At 35.6% G+C, this 6,168-nt stretch overlaps 1 long non-coding RNA gene across 1 annotated transcript; it reads left to right on the forward strand.

Annotated features, from left to right (window-relative positions):
• The first annotated feature begins 537 nt into the window (after nucleotides 1-537).
• On the forward strand, nucleotides 538-3,568 carry LOC105355141 (uncharacterized). Its single transcript, XR_002874190.2, has 3 exons — nucleotides 538-874; nucleotides 1,846-1,902; nucleotides 2,659-3,568. It is a non-coding gene; the product is annotated as an uncharacterized LOC105355141 (long non-coding RNA).
• Nucleotides 3,569-6,168: the final 2,600 nt, after the last annotated feature.

Below are 6,168 nucleotides of genomic sequence, written 5' to 3' on the forward strand. Positions count from 1 at the left end.
GTCCTTAATGGAGAGTCAAACTAGGGGTTTGAATGACAAATCATGATGCTCCAATTAGTCTTAGTTTCTTGATAAAGAAGTTAATAACTAGTTGCCAGAATGCACCAGAATGCATCTAAGACCACGTATTTTTCCAAAATTTCGCTCTGTGCCCGCCATATCGCTCAAAGAAAAGTTCAGGGATTTTTTCCTTACCTGACTTTCATCACTGTTTAAAGATGTGTATAAATTATTGACCTATGTTTAGTTCAGCGTACATTTTTCTACTGTCTTGCCTTTAATATTTAGCGTTATAAATAATTTAAGCCGTATTTTATGTCGGACACGTACAGAATATTTAAACTTCGTTTTAAAACTTCTTTCTGTGAGAGAAAACGTGACTATTTTGCTTCTTGTGAAAACTAATTTCACTTGCAGACATTTTAAAAAATCATTTCATATTCACAATAATACTAATTTATTTCAAAGATAAGCATTAAATATGCATAAAATACTTTCAGGGCCATAGAATTATCGGCACCATTTTTTCCATGTTAGATCAATCCGCGCTTTCCACCGCTTTCAGCCAGCTACGTCGGACTTTTTTTTCCCGTCGAACTTATCAGTGCAGAGTTCAGAGTTAGAGAGTGGCTTTGTGTCGTCCCTGAATACGTTCTTGCTGAAATCCAGACCAAACTTAATGGGTTATCAGTCTGTGTGAGATTCGACGCGGAAGCGTTTTGTCCCGGTGGGGGTGAGCAGCACGTTGGCACCGGAGCTGCAGCAGCAGCACATGCTAGCAGCTCTGAACTGGGGAGTTGTTTTATTGAGAACAGCTAACTTCGTCCATGTTTGCAGCTAATTACCAAGCTAGCTGGATGAACTGTTGCTGAAGGTAAACCGTTTTTGTTTTTTGTAGCGGTGGTGACGTTTAGGGAACATTTTCTTTTACTTTCGTTAGCCAAAACCAGACACATTGACGCTGCTAACGCGGTCTTGAGAGGGACAAAGTCGGCGTGCGTTTATAGCTAACTTGTTACAGAAAACTATTGCTGCATATTGTAACCAAAACATTTTTGTGTTTATGAGGCAAAGTGTACTCAGCCATGGTGTACAGTTGCACTTCACTGTTACATTAAGAATGTTTTGAGGGTCATTTATATATTTTAAACTTTTGGTTGTCATTTAACACTCATTTTCCATTCTTTTTCCTTTTTGTGTGCATATATTTTGCAAAAAGGCACAATAGATGTTTAATCTATTTAGTTGGATATCTAAAAAAAAAACTGATTTTATTTTGCTTTTTTATATTTGTGGATCTTTGTTAGCTTACTTTAGTAATCAAAGTCAAAGAAATATCTGTGATTTTTCAAAAGGTACCATGATGTGTAAAATGTGAATGATTGCATTGATGTAAGCCACACTTTTTTAAAGACACAATTTCATAGGCTGAGTGATATTTGTTTTTGGATTATTGATTCATCTAATGAAAATGGGCTGGGTGTGCAAAATGTGCAGATTTGGAACATCCACACAGACAAAGTTGTTAAAACATTACAGATTGCACCATGGTCATGGTGGGCATCCTCTACCATGTCTCTACCAAGATTGTTTTTGCTCCTTAAAAACATGGGGGAGCCTTAGATCACACCTTTCGAGGAATCATCCTCTGGAAACTGAGGAAAGTCTCAGACCTGCAGATAGTATATGTTTTACATGTCCGTGTTGCAGTGTCATCACAATTTCCACAGAAAAGGAATTTTTTGAACACCTTGGCCGACATTTGAAAAACCATGAGACAATAATGTGTGTTTTCAGGAACTGTGATTTTAGCACCAACATTTATGGAACTTTTGCCTCTCACAGAAGCCGCAAGCATACGCCACACTCACTGGAAGACTTTAAAGAAGAGCTGCTAAAAAGGTATCCAAGTTCTTCAAATACAGAAAAAAACTGTGATATGGATGTTGAGGAGAGGGAACTGACTGTTTCTGATTCTGATAAAGATGACACTGATGTTGCAATCTTACCAAACCTCATTGAAAGAAACATGGCATTACTGTTTCTTAAACTGGAAAGCATATTTAATGTATCTAACAGGTGCATCAATGAGATGATTGAGGAATTACATTTCATCTCTCATTCAGCATCAGGCCTGTTGATCAAAGATATTTTACGGTCTTGTTTGAGGAAACACAGTTGTGAAGTTGAGGAGTCTGTTGTGTTAGACATGGTAAAAGAACTTTGTGAAGGTAACCCCTTTACCTCTGCCCTGAGTAGTGATGGTCCATTTTCTTCTGCTTACAAAAGAGTGATAATCTCCACAGGTATTGAAGAGCATGTACAGCTGTACTACTGCAACTAATACTACTAATGATGATAATGATAAAAATGATGACGATAATCAGGAACACCTGCTTTAAGCAGTCACTTGCTAACACTTCATGAGGTTGTTCTCCTTGTATCGGTTGGATTTTGGTTGAGACAAATTCACCCAGCACAGCATATACAGACTGTTGATCTAGCCACAGTCTTTATACCGTTCTTTTTTTTTAGTCTGTTTTAGCAATGCTGCATTTCATTTGTAATTTGTAAAAGTAAACGGTGTACACATACACAAAAGTTGGGTTGATACATTATTTCTAAAAATCTTTAATATCTTTCTATTTGTTTTACAAGGACAGAGAAGATTTTGAAGCTGGACTTCATGAAGAAATGATGACGATTGCCACTATTGCAAACCAGGCCACTCAGTCTAACAGAAAAGCAGCCATTGTAATTGAGGGAACAAAACTTCTGGAGGTAAACAACATCCCAAGGAGCTGCGCTTTATTGATGGGCTTAATTTATGCTCTTAATCTGAGCTATGCAAAGAAACTTAAAAGCACTTTTGAAGTATTTCAGAAGTTGTTCTTTGGCCTTGATGGACAGAGGCCCAGTGCAAAAGTGATGAGCCTCAAGAACAGTATCTTCTGAAAACAAGACCCAGTGGTTTTGCATATTTTAGTTGTCACAGTTGTGTGAAACGTGTTGAAATATGTTAAGAATGTTTTATATGTTCTTTGGACCCTTTTATTTAATATTAAGAATGGTGTACTGTTGAATAACCACCCTTACTGTTAATCTTGTGCAACTCCAGATGTTCAGCAATTCTGGGACTCTTCTCAATCCCAAAGATCTCATTTCGCTACTTCCAAGCATTCTTGGAAGTTTAGCAGAGGCAGTCTTTGAGTACACAGCTTACCCATCAAACGATCAAATATGTCAAGTTGCAGAAGCTCTGGTCAAAAAACATCCAAAAACGGTTAAGATGTCTTTAAATTCAGAAATGTGTGGAATGTTTAAAAAACTATATATGAAAGTTAGTGTCTGCAGTTATGCACAAAACAGAATTCTAAAAGAGTTTTAACTCATGTAACACATTTGGTGCTGTGATTTACAATTTATAAAAGGTATGGCTTTGTTTAAACTTGTTAAAACTGAACTGTTCAGCTGTATTTGAAAGTTGTGAGCAAGTAAAAGCAACTCATTTATGTTTGTTTTTTATTTTTTTATTGTGCTCTGAAATAAACAGTTAAATTTCCCAGCACTCATGTTGTAAATTAATTTATCTACTCCTTGAACAAACGCTATTGCAAGAAATTAATTTGAAGAAACATAATTTTTTTAGGGGTGTCAACTTAAAAACCTGTTTTTATCATTAGGACAAATAATTTATTACAATGTAAAAAAAATATTTCTAGTAAATTAAAAAAAGTAGTTAAAACAACATAACTCTGATCAGTGGTCAACTCAAAAAGGTGTGTCCATAAGGTAAAATTATGTGTTGATGGTAATAAAAGAAACTATAGACAGGAAAAGGAAATCTATTTCCCGCAACTCAACTTAGGTTGTTGGTTGAACTTAATTTCAATAGATGTTGGCCTAATGTAAAATGTCTATTGGAAAATGTTGCGTTAATTTTTTTTGTTGAGCTGATGCATTTTTTTTTAGAGTGTATAGACACCTGCTTTATTTGTATGATGAAATGCAATAGTAAAAAGTCTAACACCTTCATTCTGAATCCAGGAGTCCACTTAATTTATCATCACCTTGAAAGGAAAAAAATGCAGAAGTATATATTTTTTATTTTAAATGGAAATAAAATCAAGAGTGAAGAGGTTAAAAACCCTTCCAGGTAATATTCTGGTATTGCAAATAAGATAAACCGGCCTGCACAGTTCTTAAAATTTGAAAGTATTTCTTTAAATTAGCAATTGTCTTATCAAGAATTCTTATTTTAGAAAAAAAAACATACTTACTAAAACACATTTTCCTGAATTAAGATGATCTTGCTGTTGATAAACTTTCTTGATAAGATTATATTTATTTGCAATACAGAAAATAAGACTTCTTGAAACAAGGGTCTTTTGCTTTGTTAAGATGCGTTTTTTCCAATGTGTTGACAAAAAAATGTTTCTGGCGGAAGTGTAGTGTGGATTTTCCATTCCTATCTGTGCTATAATAAACCCCGAAGCGTCACATTTCAAGATTCAGCTGCATAGAATAAGAAGCCGGTGCAGTTCAAACAGAGCTACATGAAAATGCTTGATTGGCGTCACAGCCGTGTTGTGTTTCACGAGACGTCCTGAACATCAAATCCCCTGAGCATCGCTGGAAATGTTTCCAGTGCTTCATTGTTGCACAAGAATCAGAGGGAGTGTTTTCTTCTGGATTTCAAGAAGAATGAAACAAGTCTGGGTCATGAATCGTCTGTATGATGTGAACCCGACTACAGTAAAAGATAGCATCTACAGAACATCAGTCTATAAGCACAAAAATAAAAATAAAAACTTATAAATTATAATCATTCTGCAAGAGACTTGAAGAAATGTTTTGTCACACAAATGTATAGACTTTATAAGCAATCAAAGTTCCCTTCAACACTTTTTGCTGGAATAGTAAAAAGTTCTTCTAGGAAATTGTTAAATAATGTTAGATTTGCTTCTATTAAAACAAGCTTACAGCAAAACCACCTCAAAATGTGGTTTCCAACGGTGACCGATTTGCAAAAAAACAACATCTTACATCAGTGTTGTGTTACTCCTTTTCTGTTGAGGGAAGTTCTGCTGCAGCCAACAATGACAAGAGCCAAGATGTCTGCTTGATTGTTTTTAAGAGGCCCACCAAAGAGGCTGTTGTCCAGCTTTTGCAGCAGCTCCTGTTTGTGTCTATGTATTTGTGTGTGCATGTTTGGGTGTCCCTCTGGGTCACCAAGCCCTACATTCAGGCTACTGCTTCCTGCTACAGTCATTCCTGAAAGAACAGCAACTTTAATCGAATAAAAGAACATGGAAGAACAATCAATGTGCTCACATGGGGTTGAAAACATAGTTTTTGTTTAGAGAGGAAACTTTCTAGCTTAAGAAAAATGCTCTGATTGACACAAAAAGTTATAAATGAATATTGAAAGAAAATACTTTTTTTATATCTGAAATTTTGCCAGCTCTTCTACATGCTGTGAGCCAGGTTTCCCTTAATATAAGTATAAGAAAGACGTTTTTGTAAAAGTCATCTAAACCTTAAACTATTTAAATCCTAAACACCCCTAAACACTGAGACACAGTCATCTTCCCTAAAGCAGTATGAACTCTTTTGTTTAGGCTGATTCAGGCATTTTTATTCATCATCTACATCTGTCTGTTCTACCAATCAGCATCAATTCAATGATTTTTCCAGACAACTTTTCTTTACCATTAATTCTTTAACGTCCATGTAAGCCTCCAGATGCAGTAGCAGACCTGATCCTGGGCTTCATAATTCTAGCCAGAAGCATTTTTTTAGTGCAACAATTAAGTTTTGCCACCAGGATACACTAAGTCTTTGATTATAAAAGACCCGAGGTTCAAGTTTAACAGTTTTGTCATTTATTTGATTGATTTGATTTGAATGAACTTGGAAACACGTCAATTCCCAAGGGAACCACTGGGTTTTTTTTTCACCATCATCAGGTAACACTGAAACAGAAAAAGGTTTTGATAAGCAGAATGAAAGATTTACTAAAAAAGACTCTGTTAACAATTAGTGGTCACAAGAACTGCCCCTTTCTTTTCTCTTTTTATACTTTTTCATGCAGTCAGTTATCAAAATCAAATAAAATGAAGCCACATTATGGATGGATCCAGCTTCTCAGTGCTTGAAAAGCATCTT

This window comes from Oryzias latipes, chromosome 11 (genome assembly GCF_053564925.1).
Source record: "Oryzias latipes strain Hd-rR chromosome 11, Olatipes_Hd-rR_3.1".
NCBI lineage: Eukaryota > Metazoa > Chordata > Actinopteri > Beloniformes > Adrianichthyidae > Oryzias > Oryzias latipes.